The sequence below is a fragment of the Adiantum capillus-veneris genome, chromosome 4 (genome assembly GCF_014529385.1).
Source record: "Adiantum capillus-veneris isolate H3 chromosome 4, ASM1452938v2, whole genome shotgun sequence".
Classification (NCBI taxonomy): domain Eukaryota; kingdom Viridiplantae; phylum Streptophyta; class Polypodiopsida; order Polypodiales; family Pteridaceae; genus Adiantum; species Adiantum capillus-veneris.
The window spans coordinates 19938873-19949422 of NC_140934.1; the positions used below are offsets into that span (position 1 = coordinate 19938873).

The 10550-nt window shown below is 45.1% G+C and overlaps 1 long non-coding RNA gene and 1 pseudogene across 1 annotated transcript; both read left to right on the plus strand.

Moving 5' to 3' along the window:
* The first annotated feature begins 7244 nt into the window (after positions 1-7244).
* Positions 7245-7808, plus strand: LOC147458825 (uncharacterized). The gene is made up of 2 exons (XR_015187713.1): positions 7245-7381; positions 7469-7808. It is a non-coding gene; the product is annotated as an uncharacterized LOC147458825 (long non-coding RNA).
* Positions 7809-9157: 1349 nt separating this feature from the next.
* Positions 9158-10062, plus strand: LOC147458826 (uncharacterized; annotated as a pseudogene).
* Positions 10063-10550: the final 488 nt, after the last annotated feature.

Consider the following 10550-nt stretch of genomic DNA (forward strand, 5'->3'; position numbering starts at 1 on the left):
TCGACTCTATGCTAAGGACTTCAAGCATGGCAGGCCAAAAATGGTAACCACGAAGTAAAGTTTATAGGCCTACTACAAGTGCACATTCCAAGTCAGCTGCAAATGTATAATTACGACAAGTGGGAGGAAAATTTATTCCTGGGCAAGAAGAGGGGGGAGGGGGGGGGGGGGGGGCACAACATTAAGTGGCATGGGGTATTCAATGAAGCTAGAGAGATGGGATCAACGACTGGGAGCCAAGCGCGGGAATCTCGATGTGGGTGGACATACGAAAAAAAGACGCGATCAACGTCCGCCAAGTGAATCGAACCCACGACCTGCCTGTTGAGATGTAGGCGGATGTAGGCACAAAGGTTTTGATGCCATCCAAAGCGAAATATACCCTTATATGGAAAACACAAACGCAAAAAAGTAAGCTCAAGCAAAAAAAAGTAAACTCGGACAACATCCGACGATGCACTCTGTTTTTTATTTTCAAGCCCCTCCCATGTTGTCGATCCCGTGGCTTGGGCTTCATTGAAGACCCCGTGGTCTTTAGTGCCTGGGGTGGGGGGTGACACGACACTATCTAACATGAGTCTTAATGACTCGAGAGAGTTGGAATTGACGACGAATGTTGTTGCACGGGAATCTCAAGGAAGGGGAACGACTGCCAAAAAATCAACGCGGTGATCATATCCTGGGGCTCAGGCCCGCGATTTGAACCCAGGACCTCGCACACGACAGTCCAATGGCCTAACCACGTGCCCCCGCGTGGGATTTCTTGTCCCAAAGGCCAGTCCATTCCCTAATAAAGTAAACTCGAACAACGAAAAAAGTAAACATGGACAAAAAAAGTAGACACAGACAAATCGGGCAACGTTGGAACTTCGCAAGAAACGAGGCTCAGTTCAATGTCGTCGATCTCGACGCTTGCACTTCATTCAATTTAGCGCGCCAGATAGTTGGGGGGGGGGGGGGGGGGCTTGTGACTAATTGAAACCACCTTGTCAAGTGGGATCTACGGTCCACCAATCTCGAACGATGTGGACCATCCATTTATTCTCAAGAATAAAAAGATTATGGCCGGTTGAGCCCTTGAGACTGGAACCCACCACCAACACAACTGGAGGCCATGACTCTCCCATTAAGGATGGGTTCACATCAGGCGACGACAGAAAATTGAAGCACAAAGCACACAGAGATGGAAAGCTTCTTCTTCTTCTTCACAGAAAAGAGAGTACAAAATGACTAAGTGCTAAAGCTGAAAAGTAGCACATATGTACATGCGGTCACTAAGTGTGAACTCGCTAGAAGCGTACTAGGCTGGCACTATAAGTGTAGTCCAGCTGTAGAATCACTGGCAGAGATCCTCCGTGTCGGTCACCTAACGCGCCAGTGAGTAAATGCCGTAAGTGGCCAAGACCCGTAGTGGATGCCAGCTCAAGGTGTAGAGCTCGACATCTCAACACTCCCCCTCGAGCTCTGCATGTCGCAGAGTCCAAGCATAGTCCGGAAACGTCGAAGCTTCTCAGCTCCGAGGGCCTTGGTAAAGATATCCGCTATCTGCTCCTCTGTGCTGACGTAGACCAAGTCGATGTCGCCCGCCAACACTCGCTCTCGAACGTAGTGGTAATGGACCTCTATGTGTTTGGTCCTGGCATGGAACACTGGGTTCCTAGCCAACTGCATGCTGCTGAGGTTGTCACAATGGATGAAAATCTGCTGGTCCACCTGCACTCCCAAGTCCTCAAGTAATGTGCGTAGCCAAGCTACCTCGCACGCCGCAACTGCTGCACCTCTATACTCGGCCTCTGTGCTCGATAAAGCAACCGTAGGCTGCTTTTTGCTGCTCCAAGTAACAGCAGCACTCCCAAAAGAGAACATGAAGCCACTCATAGAATTCCTATCAACAATGCTACCTGCCCAATCTGCATCTGTATACCCATACAATGCTAATGGTGCATCTGCTACATAGAACAATGCGTAGTCAAGAGTACCTTGCACATACCTAAGTGTGCGTCGTACTCCATCCAAATGTGGCTTCCTCGGAAGTTGCATGAACTGACTCTCCAAGCCTACTGTGTAGCTCAAGTCTGGCCTCGTGATAGTCAAGTAGATTAGACTACCCACAATCTTCCTGTACATGTTGACATCCTCGACAACATCACCCTTCTCTGCACTCAGCTTTGCATTCACATCCAAGGGAATAGAAATTGGCTTACAATCAGCCATACCATACTTTGACAACATGTCCAAAGCATACTGTCTCTGTGATAGCCATACACCCTCTGGAGTCCTGATCACTTCAATGCCAAGAAAGTAGCGCAACTCGCCTAAATCTTTCATTTCAAACTCCTGTTTGAGAAGACCCTTCACATGGTCAATCTCCATAGCATTGTCACCAACAATAATAAGGTCATCTACATATATGGTAATGACCACAATCCCCACATCACTCTCACGTACATAGAGTGAATGATCAGCATGAGCTCTCCTAAAACCAATACTGACAAGATACTTGGCAATCCTGTCATACCATGCTCTAGAGCCCTGCTTCAAACCATACAAAGCTTTGAGAAGTCTACATACATAATTTGGGTAACCTGGATCGACATAACCAGGTGGCTGATCCATATACACTTCCTCTTGCAACTCACCATTCAAGAAGGCATTCTTTACATCCATTTGATGCATAATCCATCCTCTAGATGCATCCACTGCTATGACAGCTCTCACTGTCGTCACCTTTGCCACTGGAGCAAAGGTCTCCTCATAGTCTATGCCATACGTCTGTGCATAACCCTTTGCGACCAGCCTTGCCTTGTGACGCTCAATGTTACCATCAGCCTTATGCTTGGTTTTATACACCCATTTACAGCCAATAGCTTTCTTGCCACTTGGCAATGGCACCAACTCCCATGTGTCATTTGCTTCCAATGCAGCCATCTCTTCATTCATTGCATCATCCCAATGCACATTTCCAACTGCATCCTCAAAACATGTGGGCTCCACATCCTGTATCACCTTAGCCATGTAGGCTTGGTGATGCGCTAGATACCCATCATAAGTCAATTTCTGAACTGGATTTCTGACTCTATTAGATCTGCGCGGTCCTGGGTCACTCCTTTGCCCTCTAGCATCTTCTTGTACTTTCCTTACACCAGGTGTCCTGACAGCCGGAATTCCAAATTCCTCATCAAGACTTTGTTCAGAACCATCTGAATCCATTTCTACATGTGAAAAACCTGATGATGCATCAACCATAAAGGGAGGTTCATCAACCTTTTCCTTTCCTTTTCGTGATACATTCCCTGTACCTGTTGGTGGAGTAACCTGCGTACGTAGTCTACCATTCCATGGTTTCTCAACAGAGCCACGAGAAGAGGACTCTTGTGGTCCACTCAAAACCTGTGACTATGGCCTCACATTTTGTACAACCACATCATCTTTTACATCAGCCCCAATAGTGCCATGTGCATTACTGTACCAGCTGCTCATCTCATCAAAGACTACATCTCTGCTCACTCGTAATTCTCGTGTAGTAGGATTGTAGCACCTGTACCCCTTTTGTTCAAGGGAATATCCCACAAGAATACATTTCTCTGCTTTAGGATCCAATTTCCTACGCAACTCATCTGGTACATGCACGTAAGCTATGCAGCCAAACACTTTCAAGTGTGCCAAATCAGGCTTTGTACCTGTAAACTTTTCCTCAGGTGTTACATCATGCACCGCAGCTGTAGGTGTCCTGTTCATAATGTACACAGCTGTATTTACAGCTTCAGCCCAGAAATGATGAGGCATGTTCTTCTCATTCATCAATGCACGTGCAACCTCTGCAATGTGCCTGTTTTTCCTTTCTGCGACCCCATTCTGCTGTGGAGTATATCTGCATGTAAACTGCCTGTGTATACCATGCATTCGCAGAAAATCTGAAAAATCATTGGAGAAGTACTCTCCCCCTCCATCTGACCTCAATGTCTTGATTTGCATATCTGTCTCCTTCTCAATCATGACTTTGAAGTCTTGAAAGTGACCAAACACTTCACTTTTGTTACGCATGAAGTAGACCCATACTTTCCTTGTATGGTTATCAATGAAAGAGACATAATACCTGCAACCATGTATACTTGCAGTATCGATTGGACCCCAAACATCTGTGTGCACCACCTCAAGTGGCTTTTTACATACATTGCGCTCATGTGGAAATGAGCCCTTTGACTGTTTTCCAAACTGGCATGCTGCACACACTTTATGCATACCATCCACCTTGAATTTGGGCAAACCTTTTACAATCTGTTTTGATTGCATGCTGCGCAATCTCTGCTCATTGACATGGCCAATGCGTTTGTGCCAAATGTCAACATCAGCCACAACACCTGTGCCCTGTGCAAATAATGCAGCTTTTACCTCAGGCATGTCTACATTCAGCGTAAACATTCTGCCCACACATTTGCCCTCTGTGATCAGCTTACAGCCATTCTGGAAATCTTCTACATAACAGCCATTTGGATTGAAGCGAACCTGCAAACCCTGCTCAACCATTTGTCCAACAGAAACAAGATTCTTTGTAATGTTTGGGACATGAAGTACATCTGCTAAGTACTTTGATTTCCCACTCTTCGTATTTAGAGGTATGTCCCCTACATGAGCAATGGGGTGAGCTGTGTCATCTCCTGTCTGCACATAGCCTGACACATCTGGTTTGCGCATATCTCTAAACCACTCTCCACGAGACGTCATGTGATTAGAGAACCTGAATCGACATACCAAACATCATCTTGGGTGGAATTCTCTGCAGTCATTGTATTCATTACATGTTGCATAACAAACATGCGCTCGTTTTTGCTGTCATCTGCATCTCTGCTAGTAGATGCATAGTTGCCCTGTTCTCTCTTTCTACTTGCTTTTCCCTTTGGACAGTCACGTGACATGTGACCTCTTTCACCACAAGTCCAACATTCTCTACTATCTGGAGTATGTTGCTGCCTGCTTGATCCTGCACCACGACCTCTTTGACTCCCCCTGCCTTGAGACTGGTTTCCCCTGCCACCTGTATTGTTTTGATTTGATTGACCTTCCAGAAATTGGCCCCTGCAACCCCTTGGGCCTCGACCACGACCTCTACCTCTACCTCTGTTGGAGTTAGAATAGAAGGCCTGTTCAGAATTATTTATGCCATGAGAAGAAGATGTGTCAAGGTTCTTCTCCTCAAGAATAAGCATAGAAATCAAATCTTGGAACACGGGGATGTCGTCTCTTGTATTCATGGAAGACCTAAAATGTACATACTCATCTCTTAGACCATCCAAGCATGCACGGACAATGTCATCGTCTTCCACTGAGACTTTAATAGATCCAAGAGCATCAATGATACTCTTGATCTTCAAAGCATAATCATTGATGGAGAGGTTGTTCCTCTTAACCTGATTTAGCTCCGACTTTAGTTGAAGCTTTCTGGCCTTGGTGTTCACCTCGAACACTCTGCCTAAGTTTTCCATGCAATGGCGGGGGTTTCAGCATCCTGTAAATAGCCCATCATGCCATCTGTGATGCTCATAGAAAGCCAATACATCACTTTGCTCTGGCCTTGTTGCCAGTCCCTCAAAGCTTTCCTTTGTTCTGTTGTAGCATTTGCCTCGGGAATCTCTGGTTCCTTTTCATTATCTCCTTCTACATAGTCCCAATAACCTTTTCCTTTTAGGAAATTTGTTATTCTGAACTTCCATGCAGGGTAGTTATTTTTCTCAAGCTTCTCAGTAACAATCTGACTGAAACCGTCAGACATCTTGAAGCAGTAAGACAAAATAGTTGCAATCTGCAAAAACCTGCAAATCTGTTGAACCTGCTATCGTGGTTCTTGTAACGCTTTCTACACTCAACGAGTGTCCACAATCAAGCGTACATACAACCACTGTACTTGTACAGTAAATCTCTGTATACTGCACTTTGGAGACCTGTTCAGAAACTTGTGCGAAAAACCCCTAAAATTTTTTTCGTTGCGCGAGGCGCCTTCGGCATCTGGTCGTGGATTGCGAACAAAGGGATTGTGATGCTCTTGCTCTCTTAGCCTCTTTTGCCTGCACCAAGCTCTGATACCATGTAAAGAATGAGAATGCAAGAGAGCTACACAAGACAAGCACAAAGCACACAGAGATGGAAAGCTTCTTCTTCTTCTTCACAGAAAAGAGAGTACAAAATGACTAAGTGCTAAAGCTGAAAAGTAGCACATATGTACATGCGGTCACTAAGTGTGAACTCGCTAGAAGCGTACTAGGCTGGCACTATAAGTGTAGTCCAGCTGTAGAATCACTGGCAGAGATCCTCCGTGTCGGTCACTTAACGCGCCAGTGAGTAAATGTCGTAAGCGGCCAAGACCCGTAGTGGATGCCAGCTCAAGGTGTAGAGCTCGACATCTCAACACTGTTCACATCAGGCGGAAGGAAGCAGCGCACGGGACTCGCCAACTAGGAAAGCCTGTTCACATCAGGCGGAAGGAAGCAGCGCATGGGACTGCCAGCGCATGGAAGAAAACTGCAATGCTTCTTCCGACCCCCCCCCCCCCCCCCCCCCCCCCCCCTCGCCCATCCCCACTTCCACCCTCCACGTGAGCATGAATTGCATTAAAAGTTTAATTTATATCATTTTTTTAAAATTAAAAAATGATGCTCAACTCTTTCTCTGTCTCTTCCGGCCCCCTCCTATGTTCACATTAGACGGCGTCCTTGTGTGAACAATTAGGCGGTAGAAGAACGCAAAAAGCATCTTGTCCACCCGGAAGATGGGATTTTAGGGGCATCTTCTGCCTCCCCATTGTGAACCCAGCTTAAGCTATCGTGCGCCACTTGAAATGGACATGTAAACATAGAATCATATAGCAAAAATGACGGGGTGGGGATCACATGGTGTTCACTTGGAGATCACTTTGGGATGGACGGAGTCACACTGCAATCACTTTGGGATAGTCGGGGTCACACTGTAATCACTTGGTAATGAGTGGGGTCACAAGGTGATCACATGTTGATTGGGATTCACACGGGGATCACTTGGTGGTCACTTGATGTTCACATCAAATTTACATGGGGTTCACTTTAATTGTGATCACCATGTGATCACTTGGGGATTAAACCGTCATGGAACGGTGCAAAACCGATCCCGGCGCCTCCAATCAATAGGGACCCTGGATCCCACCTGATAGAGGTATTGTCAATCAGTCATGGGACTGGGTTCTTTCAATCGCCTTACCCGCTTTTCCCTGCCCGTTCACATACACGGGCACAGCCCGGTAACGCCGCATGGAGAAAGCTAGAACTAGAAATACAAGCCAAGCCTTGATATCTAGTTACTTCATGTCTTCGTATTCGAGCTCCTATATGGGTTCTTGTAAGGCTCCATAACTGTAAGTTTTCCCTCGCCTGTGGTTTCTTCTCTTACGGATGTGGCATTTTTTTAAGGAGATCTCATTGAGAAGTCCCGCATTGTCCAGGAAAAATATAAGGAGACTAGCTCTCCATTGGTGACTAAGTGGATTGGAGATTTATCATCTATAGGCAAACTGCTGGAAGTTGAAGGGGCAAAGCAAGCTGCTGGCACTTGAATTCCTCTTTCCAGTTTCAGATTAGTGCTTTTTTTGCAGCTAGGGCTGCATTGGAACTATTGAGCTTGATTGTGTGATGCCAAATAATTGGTGACTGTCTCCACACCTCTCAGAATGTGATTCCCTTTTTGGGTAAGGTCACCTTGGTGCATTTCATTGGCAATTTATGGCCTAGGCTGTGCACCTTTGTTCGGAAGGAAAGGGCTTTGATCATTATGTTTTCGTGCTATTGACTTCTTTTCTATCGAGTTTTATGAGAGGACTGCCGCCATCTTATGATTACACAATCAAATACTTATGCTATTGACTTAGTTTTATGAGAAGACTGCTGACATCTTATGATTCCACAATCAAATACTTACATTGGTGTACTACACAGAAAGTGCCATCCGAACCCGAGCCTGTTTGGAAATATGTAATTGAAACAGGTTGCTTCAACGCGGGTGGTAGCAAGAAATGGACTTGCTATATTTGCCGGGAGGGCTTCTCAGGGTCATACTTTCGAGTGTGTGCCCACTTCTTGGTATCAAGAAGCAAGGTATTGGCATCTGTATGAAGATTACTGCAGCCCAAAAAGCCTTCATGACACGCGAGAATCACGAAAGTGCCAACAAGAAGCAAAAAAGGTTACCAACACCAATCCTCTGCATACAAAGAGAAAGGCTCAAGTTCAACCATCTTGGGAAGGTATGTTCAATGCCTCGATGTGGACGAGGCAGTGGCTAGATGTTTTTATGCTTGTCGATTGTCTTTCTTGCTTGCACGTTCTCCATACTTTTCAGATATGGATTCCGCAAGTACATCTTTTGGTAAAGGGCATGGGCCTACTAACTACGAAAAGTTGCGTACAACTCTGCTGGGGAAAGAGAAAGCAAGAATAGAGAGAAGTCTCTCACTTGTAGAGTCTTCTTCGCAACGTTATGGTTGCTCTCTTATTTTTGATGGGTGGACAGATACAGCCAAAAGACCATTGATGAATTTTGTGGCGTCAATCCCAAGAGGAATAGTCTTCAAGGTCTCTATTGATACTAGTGACAGTCAAAGATAGGGGAGTTTACAGCAGGTGCACTTAAGAATGTCATCAAGGAGGTTGGTGTTGATCACGTTGTGCAAGTTATTACTGATAATGGGGTAATTTGCAAGCTTGCAGGGCAGACTGCGGAGAGAGAGAGTACAAGCATATCTTTTGGACTCCTTATGAAACGCATTGACTGGACAAGATTTGATGGCAATGAAGTGATTGGAGCAACCTATAACAAAGGGTAAAGAAGTTCATCAATTCATCACAAATCATGATGCAACACAAGCCATGTTTGGTAAACACTCCAATCTCAAGCTAATTAGGTCAGGAGATACCCGTTTTGCTTCACATTTCACAATTTTGTATAGATGGGTGAGGGTTAAGACTGCCTTGAGACATTTGGTGACATGCGAGGAGTGGGATGCCTGAAAGCGTCAAAATGAAGATGCAAAAGTGATCGAGAGGAGCCCTTTGTCCTCTAGCTTTTGGGAGGACATTGAGTTGTATGTCAAGGTGTGTTGGCCAATCATGGCAATGTTGCGTATGGTTTACAGGAATGAGGTGTACATGGATGTAATTTTTGAAGGTATGGATCAAATGGTAGAAAAGGTAAAGGAGATTTTGGCAGAGGAGGTGGATGACGAAGAGATGTTCTACAGATGAATGAATTCATATAAGCATGGTGGCTGATAATGCACAAGGAGATTTTGGCAGAGGAGGTGGATGGCGAAGAGATGTTTCAACAGATGAATGAATTCATACAAGCATGGTGGTGAATGATGCACGCTCCTCTTCATGCAACAGCTTTCCTCTTGAATCTAAAGTGGTTTTCAAAGGTACCTAACATGGTTGGTAAGGTAATGAAGGGATAGAAGATCACACTCAACAAAATGGGAAGGAGTGTTGTGGAAAGGACACAATTAAAATCGGAATTGTTTATGTACATTGGATTACAAGGGAGCTTCGGGGATCCTGAAGCTTTGAATGACATACAAAAGCTTTCAACAGTTTCATGGTGGGAAAACTATGTGGAAGATACCCCCCTTCTTCAAAGATTGGCTATAAAGATTTTATCTTAAGTATGTAGTGCTTCCGCATGTGAGCGAAATTGGTCAATATATGGTTTTATACATTCCATCCAGCGCAACCGTTTGGAACATGAAATGGTGGATGTTTTGGTGTATGTACATAGCAATTATAGGCTACAATCCAGGAAAGAAGCCTCTTATGTTTGTTTCAAGGCCATTAAACTTTTGGGATGTGGAAGAGGACTTGACACTAGAAGGCTAGATTGAAGTGAAAGTGGAAGTTGAAGTTGGTGATTCCGAAGCTGTATAATTGTTCTATATATGATGCATTGACCTATTTGCATTATGCTTTATGGAATCCTGTCACGTGCGCACTTCACTTGCACTACGTGGACAAACTTCTGCTACAGTCTAGCATCAGTCATAGTTAGCTTAGGACCTAGCCTGATACTTTGCGTGCCTCTAGCAAGACGTACATCATTGCATGCCCAGGCCGGTCATAATTGCCCATCAGTACCCGCAGTACCCAATACCTTCAATACCCGTAGTATCCCAGTACTCGTAGTAGTACCCAGCGTCAGTATCCATTAGCAGTAGCATCTCAGCATTTAGTCATTGTATCAACATTGTGCAAGAATAAAGAAAGTACTTGCTCTGACAACTGAGCAAGGAGGTCCTTGAGGGTTTGGAACCTGACATTCGGTGTCGCCTCTTTTCTCTCTAAGTGAAGTAAAGTAACCTTGTGTTTGTGTGCAGAGTACTAGATCTGAGCTAAATCCTTAACACTTCTGCTGCACCTGACATTGGTATCAGAGCTTTGTGTGCGTTGCACCTCACATTGGTATCAGAGCTGTGTGCGTTGCACCTGACATTGGTAAGAGCTCTGTGTGTGCTTCAGCTTTCGCAAACTCAAGGGAAGAAC